Consider the following 24,464-nt stretch of genomic DNA (forward strand, 5'->3'; position numbering starts at 1 on the left):
AATTATGGATTTTTTGCCTATCCTATTAATTCCTGTTCTATATATTGCACCACTATTTACACTTCTTTATAAACCTGAAATGATTGGTGACGGTTGTCTCACTTTGAAAAACGTGTACCCGATGGATTTGAGTGTAGTACTGGGACATGGTTACCAGGTGCCTGTTTCCATGTGTATACCCAACATGTTTTTTTAGTGTAAAGTAACCACATTTGCAATACATGTCTTTGGTAACTCGTTTGACAGTCCACTCTTTCGCCCACATTTCTGAGAGATTTATTTTTCATTCTAAATGTCTACTTTTCCAGTACCTGTGGCATTTTGTTTGTAATTACTGTTTACTTTCTTTCTATACATAACGAACTTGTAAAAACTCATGCAGTTATTTAAAGCTTTTGAGGCTGCCTCTAATAGTTTTAGCAACAAAACTGCATGGAGCAAATGATATATGTACGTGCTGTGCTACACAAGGTATAGTTTGCCGAGCAGGGGATGTCACATCAAGCAATACCAACAAGTAAGATCTCCATGCAAATATCGCACATGTAACCATGTGCCTCAGCCCTCATATGTGGACAGTAGGCAGAGGTGAATGTACGATGAAAGAATTTGTACAAACTGATTTGTACAGTGTTCTTGTCTCACTAATATGCTGAAGGTACATCAAACGTCTTGGGAAAGTAAAGCCAAACTTTCAGTGAGATTCTGCTACCCTCTCCAGGGAGGTATTTAGTGGTGCCAACGTGCCAAACATAATGGTGAATCTGTCCCTGTAGAAGTAGTAGCGTAAGTGATAAGACCTTGGGTGGTGTTAGCACTGCACCTTGACAGACAGCAGTGGAGACACACTGGAGCCTGGCAGCTGTAATGTCTACCATTTACGAAGCTCAAAACTTGGAGCTAAGATGGCGGAGTTTCAGACAGACATAGGCATTGGAAGGATGAGTGGATGCAGCAGCACCCCCAAATAACAATGCTGGAGTTCAGAGAGTGAATGAGCAATAAATATGGCTTTACATTTTGTTTTTATACTGTCACATTTGCTGTGAGTTCATGACAGAGGCCAGATATCAAGCTATATTTTTAGCGTATTGATGCTTATTCTCTTAATACGGAGATTGGTGTTTACCTTTTTTCTGTGTCCAAACTGAGAGGATACACTATTAGAGAATTTTATAAAGTGAACTATCTGACAATCTTGCTGGGGTACAGAGAATCTGAAATTATAGGCTGTGTGGTCAGGTTTTTTCTAACACACAGCATTTAAATATCTGTAAGTAAAATGTATAAATATTTCAAAATGTATTAGTAGTTAGCAAAGCACAAATATGCACTGTGTAAAAGTAATTCTAAAGTGTAATGGAAACAAATATTTTAATAGGATCAAAACAAATTGAGACACCTTTTTTGGTGATGTGCAAGTTATAAATATTTGGTGAAACCCGATTGCCACACATTATTTGTGTGTTATATAATTTCAGAAGTAAAAGTGCATGTCAGTGTAAAGTTTGTGGCCATTTCAGTGGAACATTAGTTGTCTGTAAAGGACAGTGTGCTTCCATACTATGTTTTAGTAATATATTTGCAACACTGAGCTCCAAAATGTGTCACCTGCTACACACCACACCCTTACCACTCCTGCTGAATGGGCACTCCTCATTTGCTATACTTGTTTGTATGTGATGTTTGGATTTTTCACACACTGCTGCAGACAGATGCAGTTGTTTTTTAAGGTGTTTCCTATAAAGGCTCCTTTATACCAAGCCCTAATTAACCACAATTCAGTAAAGGCAATGTTCGAAATCCAAACAAAATAGTCTGTCGTCTAGGGAAAATAAAAGTAGCAAACAGAGAAAAAACTATTGTCTTATTCAAGGGTTTAAGCGAATAGGAATGACATTCAGACTTTACGAAATAATTTGTCATTTTAGCAGTGTTCAGGGAAAGGGCCACCGGGCATCTCCTCAGAGGACTGTATCTATTGAAAGACGGTTTTTGAATGCCCACAGCCACCACTAACTGTTCCATCACATTGTCCATCAGAGTTTATTGCAGAAGGCAAAGCAGAACATAAGAAGAAAGAGGAAGAAAAGATAAATAGGAAAGAGAAAGGGCGAAATAAAACCAGAATGGACTGTGAGAGAGGAAGAAACAAAAACATTGATGTATGGAAAGAGAGCAATAGGTGAAGAAGGGAGTGGGGCTGGTTTCGACATTTTTGCTGTGTACTGCATTTGTTGTCCATTCTCGGCCTGGTCAGAGAGGATTATTTACTGCATCAGGATTCCTAAAAGATTGTGAGGCTTAGTTCCTGAGCATGCTGCGTTGTTCCCAATTCAGGGACTCAGAAGCTGAAGCAGGCAGCCTTTGTTATAATTTTACATTTTAGTTTAACAGGGAAGATCCGAATTCAGGTTTAGAAACTGAAACACCATTTCAAGATCAACAGTTTCTTTCAATGTTTATGTGTAATAGGGTATATAATAGGGTGTCTTAATCTTCGGGCTCGTAGGGACAGGAAATTATGTTTCTTACAAAGACTGTGACCACTACTATTTTTTGCCAATGTACATTTCTCATGTTCTTTTCCAATTCAAATTCAATTTCCAAGTGGTTTTACACCGGATTCATTTTTTCTTCCTTTTTGTTAGATTTTTCACAGCATTTTACTTTTTCATGCTTTCTAGTCCGAACTACAGCTCTAATGATCAGATTTGTCTGCCCCAAAACATATATGTCCTCTCTCTCACTCCTACTCACTCCAATCCTGATTTCTTCCTTCTCATACTTACATCCTTCCTATAGTCATCCTCTCTTTTCATTTTCCTTTACTGATATAATCCACTGTTCTCTTTTCATTCCACTTGTCCTTTTTTATCCTATTTTTCTTTATTCTTACCTTTTCCACTATCAATTTATCAGGGCAGTTTTGGTTCATAGAGGGGACAGCGGACATGATTTGGGCACAAAGGACCCATGGTTTCTCTGGGTTCCCTACAGTTTGACCAGGCATAATAGCCAGTAGAACTTTTGGATATAATATATCCCTGAACATATGGTTTAAGCTTAAAACCTTGAAGAAAAAGGAGTTCTGTGTTCATCCAGTGACCCCTCTGTATGTTGATCATAGCATACACCGTTGTCTACATTTATTTGAACAGTGCACTTCTTAAATGGCACGGCTGCTTCCGTCATGACCTAGTCTATTTTCAGTACAGATTTTCATTGACACTCTTTGATATGCTGCAATGAGCATGGATTGTGCACGGCCTGATGGAGTATGTAGGATGTGTAATGTAGTGTAACAATTAAATTAAAAGCCTGTGATAAAAATAATGAACACAAAAAACTGATATGTTTAATGGTAACACGAAACAATTTTGTTTTGTGCCTCCAGAAAAACCATCACAGACTTAAAAGTCCTCTTACATACATTTCATATCGCTAAAATTGTTTAAAAACACATTCTATGGATTTCTAACAACTTATTCATGATAAGTGTTGGTGTCTGTTTATTCTATGCCCATCACGACTGCTGCTGCCTAGTCTGTAATGTTAGTTCTTTATGGAATGTTAGGGTTATCATCCTGTGTATGTCTGAATATGAATAATAGTTGCAGGAGGAGCATGAACAGGAACATACTCAGCTCTTGTTGGGGCATCTAGACTGGTACTTATCTGTACTTTATTACTAAAAAAGGAGCTACCAAGATAAACACTGGACCATAGCTTCTCTCTACATCTGCACACTAGTGATGAGTTTAAAAAGCCAAAGTGTGTAGATGAAGAAAAAATAACATAAAGCTATTGCTTGATACTTTACCAGTGTCAACAAACGTCTAACAGACTGTCTCCATAGAAATAGAAAAGGAGTTTCAGGATTGCAGAAGAGACCCATCGTACAATGTCTAAAGTTATAACAAAATAAAAAGAAAATAATTCTGCCAGCAAGCAGGTTGCTTGAAAACTTAAGCCCGTGTGAATTTCAGCAGATGCCTGGATTTCAGAAGAGTAAAAAGATTTATTCTGTGTGCAGAAACACGAACTTGGCAAACTGCATACTCTTCAAAAATCAGTTCTACTGTTTCGTTGAATATCCCAGCAACTATTCAGTGACACTGTTCTGTAATGGATGAACTATCAAAGACTGAGAAACACGTATGTGTTTCATGTGCTGGTAGTCAGTCAGAGAAAGGAAAAAGAGGAACTACTGTATTCTTGGACTAGACTCTCTTTGACTGGTTACCCCCAAACTTTCTACCTTCATACTTCAAGTTTTCTGAATTTATTTTTGTTAGCACTAAGACTCTTTGCACTTTACCACTAGTAGCCATTGCTAAAGTGCTTGTGCTCTCTCCCTAAAACATGGTAAAATAGCCATACACCTGATAGGCATTAGTATATGGTACTATGTGCTACCCAGAGCCTGTAAATTCAATGCCACTAGTGGGCCTGCAGCACTCTTTGTGGCACCCAATAAAGTAGCACTTTGAAAGCTGTCCCAGGACTCACATTGCAGCCTGTAATGCAGTTTAAATTGCCATTTCGACATTGCAAAATAAACCTTTTGTCAGGCCTAAACCTTCCTTTTTAATACATATGTCACTCCTAGGGTAGGGTGCATTATAGTTACAACGTAAAACATGTGGGATACAGTTATATATGTCCTGGTAGTGAAAACCTCCTAAATTCATTTTTCACTACTGTAAGGCTTAACTCTCCATTTGACAACATTGTGTTACTTTATTACATTTAAAAAGTGCTAATGTTTGATTGGGAGCAGGTAGGAATGTCATGTTTGGACTTGACCAAATAAATTGTGATTTAATATTGCCTTTAATACTAAAGTTGGATTTTTGGTCACAATTCCGAGAATGGCACTTTTAAAAAGTAGACATTTACTTGTCGTAATCATTTGTGCTTTGCCAATGTCTTGGGTCCCATGGCGGTGAATGACTCTGCTGTTGGGGTTTTTGTATTCCTGCCAGTCAGTGAGACGAAGGGGACTAGGTGTAGGCAGGATGGGTCACCCTACCTGGATGGCTAGGGGTGATGCTGTACCCAACCCCACTTGCAATTCAAAGGGCCTTGTCTCCAGATCATACAAAGGAGCCTGTCACTAGTCTTTTGTCACCCTAGATGTCTTGGAGTCTTGACAGGGGAAGAAAATAACTTTCCACAACTAGATTTGGAGTAAGCCCAGGATGTACCCTCACATTAAAGGTTGGCATCTGGTTTAAATATTGGACTCTCATAACACCACTTCAGTGCACTCCTGAACTGGTGGACATTACAAGAGGAAGGACTGCCTTGTTCCCTAGATGACTGCCTTGCTGCTTGATGCCTGCCTTGTTCCCCAGTAGATTGTCCTGCTGCTTGAAACCTGCCTTGTTCCCCAGAGGACTGCCCTGCTGCTTGCTGCCTGACTTGTTCCCCAGAAGACTGCTGTGCTGCTACCACAGGACTCCAATACAGTTTGAGGCCTGCATTTTTCCCAGAGGACAGCCCTGCTGCTTGAGGCCTGCCATGCTGTCTGAGAAGAAAGACCGGCTCCCTTCATCACAGGCTAACCTGAGTGACTCCAAGGGTTAGTTGACTGACCTCCTATTCTGAGCTATACGGACACAACAAGCTCCAAAGGCCTCCCTGCAACTGCCCAGCTGACCTGCCCTAACTGGACATACCTAGACTCACAACTAGACCTACCTGGGCCCTGCTGGCATCAGCTAGAATGAGTCACTGATCCCCAAGAGGCACCTCCATAGGTCTCGAACCCTTGGCTGGCATCAGAGAGCACTCCTCTTCAAGAAAAGGAGAAATACTGAAGTTTTGGGCTCCTCATGAATGGCACCATCTGCAGTGACCGCCATTGTGAATTTCCAGTAGCGACTGTTGGCAACGTGAACTGGCTCTTCGCACTTCAGTGATGACAGGCCGTGCAGCCTTGCATGCTCTTCTCACTACAGCAATGACCATCCATGCTGCTCTCTCTGTTCCTTGTAGCCTGCTCTACCCAGAACTGAAATCTCCGCACCATACTTTGAGAAGGTACCTTTTTCAGTGGACTAACATGGTCCCTTTTCCGGTCTGTGCTCCATTGAAGTTGGCCTGAACTTGTGCCTTTCCCCTGGTCTAGCACGATTAGATGTCTGCAGTTGGTACTTTAATCATTTAGATGCTAGTGTTTACCTTAAACTTTATAAATTAATAACTCTTGTTCTACTGATTTGATATTTGTTGTTTTGGTGTCAAATAATTTATTAAAAGTTTCTCTACTTTTCTAAATAGACATTGCCTCTAAGTTAAGCCTAACTGCTTTTCTGCCAAGCTACCAAAGGGTTAAACACAGGTTAATTCAGTGTGTTTTGTAGTTCACCCTGAGCAGGACTGTGGTGGTCCTTGTAGAGTAACTAGCACACCTAATTGGATTCTTGCAGATTCTTACAGATGTACACAGCAACATTGCAAAAGTAAATTTTATAGTTGTACTGTTTGTTTGAAAATTATTTTTTATTGTAAATACCACATGGTAAATTCTGGGAATGCACAATGCCAGCCATAGTAGTTATTGGGCATCAGTAAAGGATGCCTGTTGAAGAGGTTGAATGTCAGAGCGAACATCGGCATTATTGTTGTTTTCATTAAATGATTGCAGGCCCAGAAATCCCTAGGACAGCAGCGACAGTGTGCAGCTGTGTGGTGTTCATTGAACAACATCTGAGAGGTGTGTGTTCGGTATACAGTGACCCAGTAATTGGATGGGACTGTGCAGTCTAAAAGGATGTATGGAATGCCTCATGAGAAGGAAGAGTGATACTTTTATGGGTCTGCAAGGAGTGTGGGAATTGGAAGCACATGGTTACCCTATAAATGGTTTAAGTTCAGCAGTTTAAGCACGGAGTGCCATAGAGCAGGGTAAGTGCAGAAGTGTAGAATGCATGGTGCTCCCTATGGCAGGGTGAGTGCAGCTATGTCCTAGAAAAGGGCCATTGCAGTGGTGTAGCTTTAATGAAGTGCCCTATGAAACTGTGAGTGCAGAACAGTAGAATGCACAGAGTGTCTTAGGACAGGGTGATTGTAAAGGTGTGAGAAAGTTTATTATTAGTTGAAGTGGTTTGTAGTCTTCTTCTAGTAATAATGGCAGTATTTCTTACTAGGTACAGATAGGTCACAATCATTTAAACCCGAGCTCAGCCCTTGGTAGCAACAGCACAAAGCAGACAGGCTGAACGTAGGAGAAATGTGTAAAGTGTTTATCAGTACCAAAAGGTAGAAAACACAACACAACAAAAATACCACTTCATTTAATAAAAGTAGGGTAAAAGTTAATGAACAGATCCATAAAATCTGATGTAGGGAAACAAAGCTATGATTTTTCAAAGTTTTAGATATTTCTAACACCAAAATGCAAAAAGCGCCATCCAGCGATATCTGGTTGTGCCAGACTGGGTCAGATTCAAAAGTTAAGGCCAGCCTTGTTGGAGCGTGGCAGTGAAGCAGGGACCAGATTTGTCCTGGTGGGAAGTTTATCTTCTGGTTTAGGTGTTTTCTGGAATCCTTGACAACAAGGCCATCAGCAGGTAGGGCTGCAGGTGGATTCGAGTAGGGGCTCACTGATGGCAGGAGGGATCCTCAGCTCCAGTGGGATGTTCGAAACTCTCGAAGTCGGACGCGGGAGACTCTGAGTGGGTGAAGTCGAAAGTCCAGGCCCAAGAAAACATCATTATCATTGGGGTGCTGCTCAGGAGTGTTGGTTCCATGGAACTTCTCTACGTTCAGTGACAGAAACTTTTCTGGAAGTCAGGATCCTTTCAGAGGGGCTGACCAGCAAGTTGAATCTGACTGGTAGTTGGACGGCTCGGTGATGGTCAAGTTGTAGCCTTTGAATCATTTGGCAAAAAGATCAGAAAAATGACCTAAGTGTCCAAACTTGAAATGTTGAAGGGGGAAATATATACTGCAGCACCAGCTACGGGTACAGCATCTTTAGGCACCACTTGATGGTTGAGTAAAATCTCCCAGAAGCTACCAGCAGGATCGAGGGCCAATCCAATGAGAAATGGTCAGCTGAGATCAGCACAGATTTTGTCTTCTGTAGTTGAACAGCAGTCTAGCTAACTATGCATTGCAGCTGACTTTTTAGTCCTGGGAACAAGTGGGGTGCAGATCCACCCCCGGAGGTTTCTCTCCATAGGCTCAACTTCAGGTGCAGCCTATCTTCTGTATTTTACAGGTCCAGAGGTGTTCTGAAGAAGGTACTTCTGAAGAAGGTACCCAGGGGTGACATTTTTAAGCCTGGCAGTAGCTTATGGGTGGAGGAGACTCCCTGGCCAATAGGAAAAAAGTTCCCAGGGCCTACCCTACCCACTTTGACACTACCTCCAGCAGGATTGGCACTGAACAACACCACATTCACTGTTCTGCTAAAGTCAAACTTGATAGAACCTTTCTACTCTAGGCAGAGCCCTGAGTACCCTTCCTGGGTGTGTCTAGGGAAATGAGATACTCCCCCTGCAAACCAGTTCTGAAGCAAGTTTCCCTCACTTGGATTAGTGCATCTCAGAATACTGGGACAAAGCTAGGGGCAGGCCCAGGTGTAAGTTATGTCTGCCATTGACTGGGAGTGCCCTTTCGAAGCGTATGAAGTTGGTGGGCAAATTCCCCATGCCATCCTTTCAGGAGGAGCTCACAAATCTTCCCAGCCAAGGCCCTTTTGTTCCCTTTCCTGGGAGCCATTCACACCTCCTTGCAGGGAGCCAGCTGGCTGCCATGTGACAATTGGGGATTAACTCTGAAAAGGCCACTATAGGCCTTAGCAGGAAAAAAGCTATCTTTCTAAAAGTGGATTTGCAAAATAGTAGTTTAAAATCCTACTTTACCATTAGGTTGGATTTTAATTTACTATTATTTTGAGTCATTTAATCATGATTCTAGCTATTCCCAAACTGAGGTTATGTATTAAAAAGTGTTATCAGGTAACCCTGAGCTTTTCTTTCTGAGAACCAGCCTTACCATAGTGTAAAATGACATGTTTTACTACCAGGACTTGAGAAATGTAAGTGCAGAGGTCCTACTTTTTCATTGTCATGCACCCTAACCTATGGGCATTTAGGGCCTACCTTGGGGATACTTTTAATTTGAAAGGAAGGTTTAGGCCGGAGAAAAGGTGTACTTTGCCAGGTCGAATTTGCAGTTTTAAAACTACACATTAAGGCTGCAGCCGCAAGCCTGAAGACATACTTTGTCTTGTCACTTTATTGGTGGCACCATATGTGGTGCAGTCCACTAGTGACTTTTAACTTACAGACCCTAGATACACTAGGTACCATATGTGAGGGACTTATAGGTAAGTTAAATGTGGCAATTATGATTTTATCAATCAGGGGTGAGAGCAGATGCACTAGGGATTGGTTGGTAGGGTCCCACTGTACAGAGTTTAAAACCCAACAGCATCAGATAAAAATGGGGCGATGATGCAAAAGGAAGTATTTTCTTATAAAAGATACTTTTCATGCAATATATAATTGATGGATGATTGCAGTGTATGGTTCCACCAGTGGTGTGGGAGCTGAAGTGCACAGAATGCGCTGTGACAGGAATGAGCACAGTGCATCATCCCGCTAATTCAATGGGGGGTTGAAATTCATTGATTACCTGTAACAGGGATTGGTTCAGTGTAAGGTCCTGTTTGTTGAGTAGTGATTGAACAGTTCTGATTGCCCTCTTCAGGGATGTATACAATGTATGGTCCAGAATGGGAGTTGAAGTGCATGAAATACCCTAGGACAAGGGTGAAAATCAATAATTTTTAATGCACAAAACAGGGAGGGTTGCAAAGGTGTTGAATGGAAGGAGTGCCCTTTGACAGAGTGAATGTTCTGGTATGTTGCAATGAATGCCATTTGAGACGGATGAGTTCACTGACGTATGTTGTATGGAATGCCAAAGACCAAGGATGGGTGGAAATGACATTAAGCTACATCTTACATTGTTTCTGGGGGCTAGTTCCGTCTGTATCATGTTGTCTTAGTTTTAAGGGAAGTGTTTGTGTTCTGGTTGGAGTTTTACTACTATTACTAAAGCCTATCTGTGCAGACACAGTTTTATAGTCATTGTAAAGGAAGATTCCATGTTAAGGTCTGCTTCTGCATGTTTCAGTTTATGTATTCATTGTAAAGAAAGGAGATGTGCTGGAATCTCTTTCTTCTGTACCCTTCATGGTCTACTGCTACCCAGCCAGTTCTGTGTGGAATGTTAGGGGTGACATCCTGTGTATGTGGTAATGTGAAGATCAGATGGTGGAGGAGCCTGAGCATGAAAGTGCCCAACACTTGGTGGGACATCTGGACAGGTATGTATCATCTGTACTTTATTACTAAACCAGGAGCTACCTACATGAACACAGGGGCCCAGGCTCTTTGTACATCTTTATAATAGGATGGCATATGCATTTTACTTTTTTAGCATTTTGTCCTATATTTCTTTCATCACATTGTTTCTTAAGTGTTGCTTCCTAATGAATTGAAACAGTACATATGAAAAGAACATATGTCAAGTGTTGCACCACTGACCCAAAGTAAAATTAAATCATTGTTCTCCGTGTTTTAAAATCTAAGAAGCAATGACAAGCATTTGACATTAGGATAGTTTAAAAAAAACTGATGTTCTGTTCATTGCTCTACAACTGTATCTACAACTTTGATATGATTTTGCTATTCAGATTAAATGAGAAATTTACTCAATGTTTTTTATATTCTTTTAGCACTTCCGTTGTATAGCTATTTATTTAGCAGATAAAGAAGTTAATGGCTAAATTATTGTTTTGGAGCCTGGTTTGTAGCAGGTTTACAATTTATTTAGAGCTTTTGTTTTAATTACAGGGTTGCTCCTAAAGGACCAATTTTTTTACATTTTTCAAGTCATATTTGTGCTATTTACTTATATGTTAAGAAACGTGTAGCATTTTTGCTCTCCGTTTATCATACAAACACATGTTTACTACATCTTTCTCATACCTGCTGTGTAATAGTGACACTCTTTGTAATTCTAGTTTCATTCTCACCGTCATATCTCTTTAAGTTGAGGAAACAAGAGTGCTACCGTTATCTGGTAGAAATGAAGTTGGAGCTTATACAACTGTGAAACAGTTAACTAAACAAGGAACGGTTGGGTCATTCTGCATTAGCGTTGTGCATGTCTTATGTGGCATGCACAGGATAAGGATGGACTTGTCAGTTTATTTACTGTCGCCTGTAGTTTGTGCATTCTCGTGGTAGGCAAAAGGCTCTGCTGGAAGCAGTTGGAGACTCAGAATTTGTCAGGCAGCAGCCAAACAGCAGGGTCTAATCCGGGTTGCCAGTGGTCAGGAAAAGACCTCTTGTAGCTTGTTGTGCCACTGTAGCTTTATTAGTAGATCGCCCTTATGACCCTCTGTTGGAAATTGTGTTACTGGTTGAGAGGGGTTAAACACCACTCAGCCTACAGCCACAATTTCTGTTAGAGTGAAGCCACAAGGAAACCCCAAATTATCCTGTGCTTAACACTCTAATAGCTCGGTACATAAGCAGTCAGGCTTAATTTAGAGGCAATTTGTAAAGTCTTAATGCAGCACTTTAAACAATAATAAAGTGAAAACACAACACAAGAAAATTCCACAACAAAGTAGAAAAATAAAGTAGGTTTCAATAATTTATTTGACACCAAAATGACAAAAATACGATCAGAAGAACCGAAGATATGCAATTTTAAGTTTTTAAGTGACAATAGTACCTAGTGCAACTGTCGTTATCTGGTTGCACTGGACCGGGACAAAGTCATACGTTCAAGCTGACCCCAATGGAACGCAGACCAGATACAGGGGCCCACTTAGGCCTGCTGAACAAGAGTATCTTAAATTGTGAGATCATGCATCGAGGATGTGTTGCACAGCAGAGGTGATGCAAGGTCCAGGTGTAGAGATGTGTCCGCCAATGGTGATTCTATGAAGCTGCGAGTTCCTGTCTCATCCTAGAGGATGCTGACAATGAGGGACTTGTGAAGTCCTGCATCAAATATGCGTAGTGCACCGTCTGGTTCTGAAGAAGTTGCAGGGCTTGCGATGTGGAGTTCTGCTGCATTGTCGAAGATGGCTCTGATGAGTAGCTGAAGGCCTGCAGCCAGGACGCGTTGCACAGCAGCGGTTCCAATGAGGCTTTAGGCAGTGATGTGAAATCCTGCATTGGTGATGCATCGTGCAGAGGTTCTGATGCTGATTTTGACATGGTGATGCATCGATTGCATCAGTTCTGCAGGGACCTCAGCTGGGCTGACAGAACATCTTTAGGCCCACTTCCAATGGTGCAGGACTGGGGTGGCACCACTGGGGAGGACAGAACTCACAGCAAACAGAATCCAGGTGCAGGATGCAAGGTGCAAGGTGGTTAGAGCCTTCTATCCCTGAGGCTGTGGTCAGCAGGCCAGCCAACTAGCCCTTGCAGTCACTCTGGTGGTCATGGGTTCAAGATGCTGGTCGGCTCCTTTACTCAGCCAGCAGGGCAACAGAGTAGAGGTCCTTCTGGCAAAACAGCACCGTACTCCTTCTAAGTCTTTCACAGGTCCAAAGGTGTACTGAAGAGTTGGTTCTGAGGGCCCATTACACAAAAGAGTAGTGACCAATACTTTGTGAGTGTGTCTAGGCAGGGCCTATGTGGTTTGCAAGTGTGGTAGGTGATAGCTCCTTTCTCTTGTTAAACCTGAAAGGACCATCCTGCCAAAACCTATCCTCCCTTTGTCTCACTAACTAGAAGCTATCCACAAGGACCAACTCCCAACTACACACAGTCATGTGAATTTCTAAAAGTATTCTAATATAGCAAGAGTAACCCAAATGTCCATGCAAACTTGGGATCTAAGCAAACCTTACACAGACATTCACATGGAACAATTTGTTTAAATTCTCCTAAATACAGCAAAATAATTGTTATAAGTAAATCAAGAGAAATCCAGCATACTTTTTCTATTTCAGTATTGCACATCAGAAAATTTAAAAATGAGGAAAAACAAAAGAACCAGTGTGAAGTTCACATTGACCCCACCTGACATACCATAACCAAGATAAAGGTAAGGCAGTCGATATGGTACAGGTATATTGATTTTAGCAAACAACCATATATGATATTCTCTCCTGGGAATACAGAAGCACAATGTTAAAGTCACTTAGTGCTGGGATCATCAATTGTTTATCTGCAGAAGTGCTGATGTTGTTTCAACCCTATTAGAAAACAGAGGGTCTCTTCATGGAGAAACTGGTCTCTCTCATTGATTACTGGAGCAAAAAAGGGGAGAAAAGTCCCTGTCTGAAAATGTATAATTGCCATTGATTGTTGGCATCAACAAATAAATAGTATACTCACAGGGCAGTGCCCTTGGTTATATTGATGTGCACTGCTAGTTATAAGAACACAGCCTCTTTAATAGGAACGTACTTTCAGCATGGTCCGTTCAACCATCACTGTCCTTCGGGGTCTCATCCTGAAGGACAGTGAGAGTCAAAGTGGGCCATCCTGCCAACACCTATCTTCCCTTTGTCTCACTGTCTGGGGGCAATCCACAAAGACCAGCTGCCAGCTACACCTAGGCATCAGATCCAGGGGCAGATTGCAGGCACCAAATAGTTAGGTGCAAGAAAATGCCAATTTTCTAAAAGTGACATTTTCAGAAGTGTGACTTATAATCCAACTCTACCATTGAATAGATCTTTTAATTATATTTCTTTAGACCCAAAACTCGATCTGTAAACCTGTTCCAAATTGAAAGTTATCATTTATTAAATGTAATAAGGAAATCCAATGTTATCCTATTGGAGAGGAAGGCCTTGCAGTAGTCAAAGACAAATGTAAGAGTTTTCATAACAACGACATGTAAAACATAAAGGGCTACTCAAGTAGATGGCAAAATCAGTGCTGCAGGCCCACTAGTAGCATTTAATTTACAGGCCCTGGGTATATTAGGTACCACTTTAGTAGGGGCTTACAAAGAAATTAAAAGTGCCAATTGGGTGTAAGCCAATTTTACCATCTTAAGGGAGAGAGCACAAGCACTTTAATTCTGGTTAACAGTGGTAAAGTACACAGAGTCCTAAGGCCAACAAAAAAAAGATCAGCAAAAACAGGGGAGGAAGGCAAAGGGTTTTGAAGTAACCCACCTGAAGAAAGAGCCAGGCCATTCTTTCAAGGATCTTCTCAGGTTCAGCAGGTTCAGTCATCTTCAGATCTTCCTCAGATTTAGGAGTGTTCTGAAGTGAGTGCATGAGATGCCACAATAATGCCTAGCATGAACTAGTAGGTATCAGTGACTCCCGGGCATGCCCTAACCAATGGGATAATAGTGCCCAGGGCCAACATTACCGAAGAGTCATCAGCCACATTAGACTTGGAAACTGAGGGTGTGTGTGTGTACACACTATGGGAATCGTGGTGTCCGCCAACACCTAACACTAAAATCCAGTTTGTGATAGTTACTGTACTCACAATGAACCACGAGACAGAAGTCTGGTGGAACGAAAGAAGGGTATTCCAGCAACCAGACAATGGATACATAAAAACTGTGAAAGCATCCCATTTCCTTTCCTTTCAGGTATGCCCCCAGTGTTACATGTAAAAACCCTGAGGCAGATGTGTTGTGGAACAATGCAGGTTCTTCAGCAAACAGACGGAAGATGCACAATAATTGTTCTGCCATCTTACTTCCTTTCCTTTCAAGTGTGTCCCCAGCATTATATGTAAATCTCAGCAGACTTTTCAAACAGGATTTGACATTCAAACACGATTTGACCTATTCAAATGCGTTCTGGGTAAGTGGGACGGCAAATGCAAACTTAGCCTCCAGGAACTTCAGGCAGGGAGAATATAACTTTCTGATAGAGAATCTAGCTGCGGATTAATTACCTTTTGAATATTTTCCAGGTGTCAGTCTGGATCAAAAAATGTTTTAGCTTTACCTCAGTGCACTATCAGGCAGTCTTCAACCACCTACAGACTATGGCAAACCTCTTGTCATCCTTGGGGTTCACTATCAATGTGCTGTAGTTCCACCTGATTCGTTCCTAGATGCACCCTTTCATCTGAGCCGTTCTGGACACAAATTCGTTTTGTGCCTTTCCCCCATTAAAGAGAGACCAGGATATGCAGGCCAGGATCCTGATCTTTCAACTTCAGTCTTGGATTTCACTGAGATTGACTCTGAGGTTCCAGGCCTCCTGCATTCTGCTGGTTGAGCATATTAGTTGGCATATGTGGGTTCTATAGTGGAATCTGAAGTCCCACAGCACCCAACATCAAGGGGACCTCTCCCACCACATTCAGATTTCTGAGGAGACTGGAAAAGACCTTCAGTGATGTTTTCTGGAGTGCAGTTGGGTCAATGGCGGACCCCTATCTCCATCCCAACCAGCCAATGATGACCGATGCATTGATTCTGGGTTGGGGCAGCCATCTGGGAGAGGTGACAATCAGAGGCCTCTGGTCTCTAGTGGAGCTCTATCCGCTTGGCACTGAAAGCCTTCCTCATGACCATCAAAGGGGGAATGGTTCAGGTGCTCACTGACAGCACCACCACAATGTGGTATTTTAATTAACAGGGCATGGGGAATCGCAGATCCTGTGGAGATGGTTTGACGGTCAGGGAATTTTCTTGATGACCTGGTGTGCCCTTTGAATGCTAGGGTAGACAAACTCAGCTTTCAGCACATAGTGGATCACGATTGGCAATTGTACCCGGATGTAGTGCAAGGCCTCTTCCATGAATGGGGAGAACCTTGACTTGATCTATTTGCCACTGCCAAGACTGTGCAATGTCAGTGCTTCTACACATTAGAGTTTCCAAGGCATCTCTCACCCGAAGACACATTCTCTCATGATCTGAATGCTTCTTACCACATTTGTCTGTCAAGCTCGAGGCCCCATCTGGTCTCTTGCTGGTTCTGGACTGACCAAGGTAAGGGCGACCCTTTCCAGTAGCCACGGTGCTGCTGATAGAGTAACACCAGGCAGACAGTGACCTCCAGAAGGAGTCCCAGAGGAAAAAACCCAATTCTGGGAAAAACCTCAGAAGCAAGGAACCTGAAAAAGAGGTAAGAAAAAAGCGAAGCGTAATATGAACTGGAAACAGCAAAAACTGCAGACAAGAAAGAACAGGAGAAGTCCAAAAAAATCACCGGATACAGGAGCTAGGAGCACCACCAGAACGGAAGTGTTTGCAACGCAAGGAACAGAAGACCAACTGTGCTTATATACTGGCAAACAGGAAGTGACATGCAGGAAGTTTCGAAGACACCATCTTGAATTGGGAAAAGCCACATTTGAGAGAATGGAAAAATAGCCATGGTGTAAAAGAGGAAGCAAAGCATGTAGGGAAGGAAACATAGACTCCTGAGAAGAAGAAAAGATGGCTAAGAGGAAAACCATTAAGAAAGAGAAAACAAGAGAAAAGAAAAAAGGCAGAAAGAATAGATAAGGGCAAAAAGCGGGTGCAGCGTGAAGCAGCGCCCAAAGAAAGATGTACTGGTTGTGCTGTGGACCAATAAATAGGCAGCGACCCAAAATGCGTCTCAAAATGTGGCCCGCGGCAGAAACAGATGTCCAGGACTCGGACCACCGATCTGACCGCGTTCTGCAAGTGGGGCGCTGCAGGTCCTCGCGGCGTCACACATTCTGCCTCGATTGGCACTCAGGACTCCTGTTTGCCTTTCCGCTCATACCACTCATGCCCAAAGTTCTCAAGAAGATGAAGACATCCTAGTATCCAGAACTACTCAGCATGAACAAATAACTCCTCCGATCAGGCTTCCTCTTTGGGAGGACCTGCTATCATAGCAACTGGGCACAGTTCTGCACTCCTGCCATCGCAATCTCCAGTTTCATGCTTGAAGATTGAGCAGTGACACCTGAACACCTTCGACCTGTTACTCACCTATTTGATGTGCACTCCATCGAACCTCTTCACAACTGTCCCTTACAGCTCCTTACTATTAGGACAGTGTTCCTCCTCTGTCATCAGGAGCAGTGTGGCATAATGGTTAGAGAGGCAGACCCTGATGCAGAGATCTAGCCCGGGACCAGGGTTCAATTCCTGCCTCTGTGGTTCTTGGGCTCAATTTCCCTGGACAGGAGGTTTCTCGCCTTGGTGCCTAATCTAATTCATGGGTCTCACTCTGCAACTCTGGGCAATAGCTTGCTTAGTCTCCACAACAGTCCCAACAGCGCTGGGATGCCTGGCTTCACCTTGGGGGTTGACCAGGAGTGGGCACCTCCAAAGGAAAAGCCAGGAGGGGTTCCACAGCAGTATGTGTTCAGCGTCTCGATACCTTAGAGTTGGAGTGCGCTTTACAAGTTCAAATTTACATTACATCACCTCAGCACAGCATATGGGTGAGCTTCAGGCTCTTTGTTTCAATCTACCGTACACTACCTTCTTCCCAGTCAAACTGGTTTTGCGGCCACAAGCATCATTTCTCCAGAAAGTTGTGACGCCGTTCCACATTGGTCAAACTATCACCCGGTCAGCATTGTATGCTCCACCTCACCCTTCTAAAGAGGAGAGGCTCCATCACCTGGATCTCAAAAGAGCTTGCAGCTTTTACATTGATCATACCAAAGCACACCCAGTGGGCAATGAGCTATTTGTGGGATTCACTGGATGGAAAAAAGGCAGGGCAGTGCAGAAGAGAAACATCTCCCACTGCCTTGTACTCTGCATTGATGTCTGCTACACATTGGCCAAAATGCAGCAACCACAAGGACTGTGTGCTCTTCTACCAGGGCCAATGCTGGTACCACTGTACGCATGCAGAATCCTGCCCTAGACATATGCCAGGTAGCAGAAGCACTATTGTTTACACAGACAGGTTCTCTGAGAGTGACAGTTCACCCACTCGGTCCTGCAGGAATTTCTGGTTTGTGTCCATTGTCAGTCCCACTGCCAATTTGGTATATATTCAAAGGGTGAGGAATCTGCAGCTATAAATCTCCATCTGTAGAACAAGTTACCTATCTTTAGTAAGACTCTTTATCGTAGAACCTCTTTCTAGCCACAGATTCCTCACTGATGCTCCCACCCTCCCCATTCTTTGAGTGGACTGTGTCCATTAATAAGATCTCAAGTCTAGGAATCTGCACACTGGTCACACCCAATTTGGAACAGCATCAGTGTGGAACCGCGCTGAGGTATTGCCAGTCTGACACCTGGGGAGTATTCAAGAGCCGAGGAATCCATGGCTAATTAGAACATTGGAATGCTGGGGGCGCCATTGAAAACAATGGAGTGCTGCGGGCTTTTACAGGCCGGTAAAAGCCCGCAGCGCCAACATTCCAATGTTCGCTTTGTTCACAGCAACAGCTGTGAACAAAGCCTCACGGAGCCCGAGGGGATTTTAATCCCCTCGGGCTCCGTGAACATTTTTTTTTTTTAATAGAACATTCTGCCCTGTGTGGCAGAATGTTCTAATAGCCTTAGAACCCGCCGTAGCGGGCTCTACCGGCTATTAAAGTCCCTCTCCCTTGTTAAATGCCCTCGCCTTCGGCTCGGGCATTTAACGCGGGGAGCGTGCCTTTAATAGCCGTTAGAGCCCGCTACGGTGGGTTCTAAGGCTATAATAGAGTCTCTACCAGAAAGAGTGTTGCAGAAAATAAGTAACTTGTTCTTATAAAAGTTACTTTACCTTAATATTTTTTAAACATCCAACTTCACCATTGAATTGGATTTTTATTAACTATTACAATAATTGTTTATTCATTCTTCTAGCTAGTGCCATCCTGAGATACAGTATTAGAAATGTAATCTGCACTTTGTTTTTTTGCATAGGACAGCTAACCTTCCAGAGTGAAAGAGTATCTTTTGGATGCTAGTTAAGGTAAGGGCATGCTGACATTAGTTTTCTACATGTCCTTCTTTACATACATTCCACCCTACCTTGTGGGTGGCAACGTCTACGTAGGAGTGACTTAGTAATATTTAAAAGAGAAATTTTGACCTGTCAAAAAGGCTTATTTTGACAGGTCGAGTTGCAGTGTTTAGACTGCCACAGTTATTCTACATGGTAGACCTGAATCCATGTTGTAAACTGTCACTGTAGTGGAAGGGACAATAGGTGCTGTAGTTCACTAGTGCCATTTACATTACAAGCCCTGGTTACATTTTGTATTACATACTGTGGACTTATTGGTAAACTAAATATGCCGATTAAGCATATGCCAGTTCAACCATGTTTAAAGGGGGAGCACAGGCACTTTACTACTGGTTAGCAAGGGTGAAGTGCACATCGTTCTAAATCCAGAAACAATATAGAGAACAGTAAAAGGGGAAAAATCAGGGGTGACTGTACACAAAAGGCAGATTTATCACAGTGCCTCAGTCATTTTCTTGTTTAACCATCTCGCCAACCAATCTAGCTAAGCCACTCTATCATAACGTACACTATCTGCATTGAAAGCATCAATATTATCAGTGCTACCCTTCTTCGATCTGCTTCGGAACTGCTGGACCAGGTCCTCCTTGACACAGAACACAAGCAAAAACATAAGTTTTGTCCTGATTGAGACTCATCAGTCGGGTATAGTTTGGTTCCAATGGCACAGTGTGTATGGAACCCCCAATCCACTTAGGGTGCCATACTGTAGTATAAAAAAGTGACAGGTGGATTGCTTGAATCAGTCTTAACCACTGGTATTTTACCCGGGCTCCATCCCAGTACAAATGTACACAATGCCACCTCAGTTTGGATCCAGCCATATGCAAATCAGTTTGGACCCTCTTCAAGTAAGAACAGTCTATCCTGAACTGCTAGGCTAGCTCCTCCTTGAACTGGAACACATGCAAACCAAGGGCCTGATTTAGATTTCAGTGGCAGGTTACTCTGCCACAACGGTGACGGATAGCCTGTCCGCGGAATTCTAAATCCCATTATATCCTATGGAATTTAGATTTCAGGGGATTTGCTATCCATCACCGTTGTGACAGAGTTACCCGTCGCCGAAATCTAAATCAGGCCCCAAGACTGGTTACTCCCTTATTGTTACCTCATCATTTGGTTATGGCTTGTTCCAGTGGCAGCATCCAACCTGTTATGTTATCAGTAATGTATGAGATAGAATGCTAATTATAAACATAAGGTTAAATCCTGTGTGGAAAGAAGGATGAAGACCTCTAGCACTTTCTTTTTTAAATTGAGCAGATTTGTAATTAGTATAAAGTTAAAACATTATTTAAGTAGACATAAACATTTCATTATAAAGTCCATTCAGAATACAGTTGTTTCTCTCCAGACTGGACAAACTAGCCCTGGTAGTAAAGGGCAGGTGTGATGTGAAATCCCAAATAAACAAATAATCAGGGATACAATAAAGAGCTAACGTGCTGTACAATCTCAAGTAAAAAAAACACTGGAATAGCAATATTCATCCCCAGTCTAAAATTGTGAACAAATATTGTGCACATTTTCGCATTAGAGTAGTCTTAAAGGAAATAAATGGGTCCAATATGGCGTCAATATAAAATATCGAAATGTACCAAAATACAGTGGTGCCGTGACATCGCGAATCCCAAAAATGTACAATTATAATGTCTTGGTAGTCACAATTGAAGGTGATGAAATATGACACCAGAAATATTGAAAAACAAAACCAATATTCCAGGAAAGGCAGTTTCATATCTGGAACCCATGCCATTTATAAAGTGCATATGTGCCACTTTTGTGTAAACCTCGAACAGTGGAAATCAGGGACTTAAATCAAACCCAATTAATAGTACTAGGGAAAAACTTAGCCCAGTATTAAATCAAGGTAGTGCAAAGAGACCGTAAATCTCTTTAAGCCCCATACCCGATTTTCATAGCCTTCCTCAAACGTCTTTGTTCTACTCATTTTATTCAGCCATTCTTGATATAGTGGAACCCTATTATTTCACCACAGTAGCAAGATCTTGGAATTGGAAATGGAAAATGCAATTGACAGAAATAACTGTCCCCACTTCCTGATTGTAAAGCACCGACGCTGTTTGGAAAGCCCAAACAGTACCAATGAAGGTTCCAAGTCTGAGCTGACACTGAGGCCTCGGCTCAAAGCAGAAAAGAACTGCTGCCAAAATCACGCTAATATGGGACAAGAGTAAAAACTAAGATGCGAAGCCCCAGTGCCCTGCTGCTTGCACCAAAAGCAACAATCCTGTACTGAAGGAAACATTCTATGGAGGGTAAGAGGAGTATAATATGCAATCCACCGGGATAAGAATGACATTCTTTTAAAGTTTGCTGCCCTTAAAGCCTTATGGCTGCTAACAATATAGTCTGCCAATCCTCCTCCGAGAGAACACTGAGTGGCTAGCCATATTTTCTCTAAAAAACTGAAATGCAGCTGGTGCCCTTGGTTTTGTAGAAGTCTATACCAGTTACAGATACCCAGAAGTTTAGACCTAAAAAGCGAGTGTAAAACTGGATAAGTATTGTGACTAGCCTCCTGATAATGGGACCGCAAATACTGGATTATATGTTGATAGCCGATAAAAAATTGCTTACAATGATCACTACACCGGACACAGATCCCTTGCCATATATAATACATTTCCGCCCGTAAAAGAAAGTACCCCACCTCCTTGAATCCACAAGAATTCCAGTAACTGACTTGAGAGGGAGCTATTGACAGACCAACATACCGGGCCTCCTGGAGTGTAAGAATTGTGCAGCCTGCTGCAGTATTATTGTAACAATAGATAGCTGAGCACTTAAATCCTGTTTTAGTTTATACCTAGTTTTTTTATAAATTTCAGATCTTTAATAAAAACTGAAAGCCAGGTTCCAGCATACCACAACGTTTTATCCAAAAGAAAGAGGTCAGTCATCCCTTTATCATCCAATGCGCTTGCTAATAAATCTAAGAGGGCTGCCTCATAGTACACCTGCATGTGGGGAAGAGCCATCCCACCCGATGCGATATCTAGTTGAAGTACTGGATACTTTACCCTAGGGCCTTTCTATTCCATACAATCTGTCTAATAAGAGAATCCAGATCTCTGAAATAACTCTTATTGATTTTGATGGGGATGTTTGAAAAAAGAAACAAAAGCAGTGGCAAAATAGACATTTTAATGAGGACTACTCTACCAACCAGTTTTGAGGGAAGAAGTGACCATCACTCGAGTAGCCCCTTGATCTACCTTATGGAGCATGAAGACATAATTTAATTGAAAGAGCTGAGAGTAATCATTTGTCACACATATGCCTAGTTACCGTATCGGACACCGGGAGCAGGCTTGCAGTTGCAAAAGGACAGGAATACTAGTAACTGGAGTGTTGAAAAGGAACAGCTCAGTTTTATTGTGATTGATTTCATAGCCCCCTATGCTTCTAAACTGATCAAACTCGTCAAACACCTTCTGAACATTCTCGTTACCTGACCTGAGATAAAGAATAATATAATATGCAAACAGTTTTAACTTGGCCATACCCGAAACAGAGGGCTAGCCTGTGTCCTAGTAGCTGGAGGCTCTAAGAAGAAGGTAAATAAAGTTGGAGAGAGGGCCTCCCCGACAGTTCCCTCTTTTAATAGCTATTGATCCCACAAGACAGGAATTCACCAATATCTTAGCTTGAGCGCCTTAAAACAAGTTTGCCAGCATTTTGCGGAGGGAAGCCAAATTTATTTTAGCCAAAAAGCAACAGGTCCCAATTGACCAGATCAAAAGCTTTCTCAGCATCAACCATAATAACTGCCATACGGGTCTGGTTCACTGACAAATAATTGAGTGCCTGGACTAAAAGGTCAGTCTTTGCAGCCATCAACTGGCCAGCTACAAAGCCTGTCTGATCCTTTTGAATTAAAATCTGAGCCACTGGGGTAGTACGAATGGCCCATATTTTCAGAATCAGCATTAAGTAAAGTAAGCTAATTGGCCAATATGAATTGACGTCTAGGGGATGCTTGCCTTTCTTTAAAAAACGTGCTATTGTGGACTCTTTAAAAGATGCTAGGACTTCGCCTCCCTCCTTGATGAAGTTAAAAACATTGTTCAAAAAAGGTACTAAATCAATGGCAAAAGTTTTATAAAATTCGGCCAGCAAGTCATCATTACCACAGGCTTTCCCACTTGGCTTACCAGCAAGGGGTCATCTGGCGTAGCCCACATACTCAGTTGGTTCACACGTTACCAGCCCCACTTCCCCTCGGCATTGTGGTAGACAGTGTTTGACTATAGCCATTTCAGGAGCAGATCCTGGCGCAGCATTCTAAGAGCCTTCATATCGCTATGTTGGGAGGAAGCCAGTGCAACTGAAATCAGTGGGCCTGCGAGACTTGGGACATCAGCGCAGTGGCTAGGAGCCCAGTTGAGATTGCGGCTGTTGTGAAGACATACTCGCTCGGCCGGTCAGAGGTGAGTGCGGCCAGCGGCAAGGAGTTGGGGTGGGTGCGCACTCACAGCGGCCATACTGTGAGCTGCTCTGTTATTCCCTGCTGACTCATTTTTCAAGTACACTCTTTAGTGCGAGCGGCTCAATTTGGTCAAAACTCGAGGGGGCCTTAAGTGATCAAGAACCTTAGCGATTCATTCCATCAAGGCCTGGTTAAAACTGGAGGGGGACCAGTGACGTTCCTAATGGCTATAGTGACAGCGGGACATAGATTGGCTGATTAAAAAAAAAAAGGATATTATTCTCAGCCCTCCCTTTTGCCAGAAGTAGTGAGAAATTGCAGGAGCAGTAAGTTCTACATATACTGGTGCTACTTTTTGGCAAGCAGGGACCCTTCTAAGAGACTTTTGGGAGAGACCATTGTTCAAAAGGAGCAACCTATTAGACTATGAAGCTCACTAGTTGCCTTCATGGCTGAGTTGGGATCCTGCACAGCTACAGGCTATCAAGGACGTGGGTTGGAAGTGGTATGCTCTCCACGTACTCAAGCCACTGCTTAGGGTTATGATGTGAAAGCAGCACTTGAAGGCCATCAATGCTGCTGGCGCTCTGCATACCCCCACAGCAGCCCAGAGATTAAAAAGGCACACTATTTAGGACAAGTCCGCTGCTGCTCGGGCTAGTCGCAGCCTCCAGCTGAGATTTGATCCCTCTATGGCAGCACTTGCGGGGGAGGTCTGTACATTTAGTGAGTTGGAGCTTGAGAATGGAGATTTGCAAAGGGGAGATGAGCCTGGTGCTCCCTCCATGAGGACTGATTCTGAAACTTTAAATAATTAATCATCTATGGAGACCGTGGCAGCGGCGTGCATGAACCATGCTGAAGCTGAAGACTATCCCTTATTTACAAGAGGTAAATTGACGGCATCTGGGACCATGAACTCACAAACAATAGGGGCAGAAGCCTTGGTGGAAGCAGCAGCATCCGCACCGCAGCAACTCATGGACCTATCCGCAAGCCTCCCCAATAGAAATTTGTCTCAGGGACTATGTCTACTGTAACCCAAAGTCAGACTCCACCTGAGGTATT

The 24,464-nt window shown here is 42.7% G+C and overlaps 1 protein-coding gene across 1 annotated transcript in view; it reads left to right on the forward strand.

Moving 5' to 3' along the window:
• KSR2 (kinase suppressor of ras 2) overlaps nucleotides 1-24,464 on the forward strand; it is a 2,099,185-nt gene that overhangs the window by 1,664,667 nt on the left and 410,054 nt on the right. The window lies entirely within an intron of this gene.

Source organism: Pleurodeles waltl, chromosome 11, assembly GCF_031143425.1.
Source record: "Pleurodeles waltl isolate 20211129_DDA chromosome 11, aPleWal1.hap1.20221129, whole genome shotgun sequence".
Classification (NCBI taxonomy): Eukaryota; Metazoa; Chordata; class Amphibia; order Caudata; family Salamandridae; genus Pleurodeles; species Pleurodeles waltl.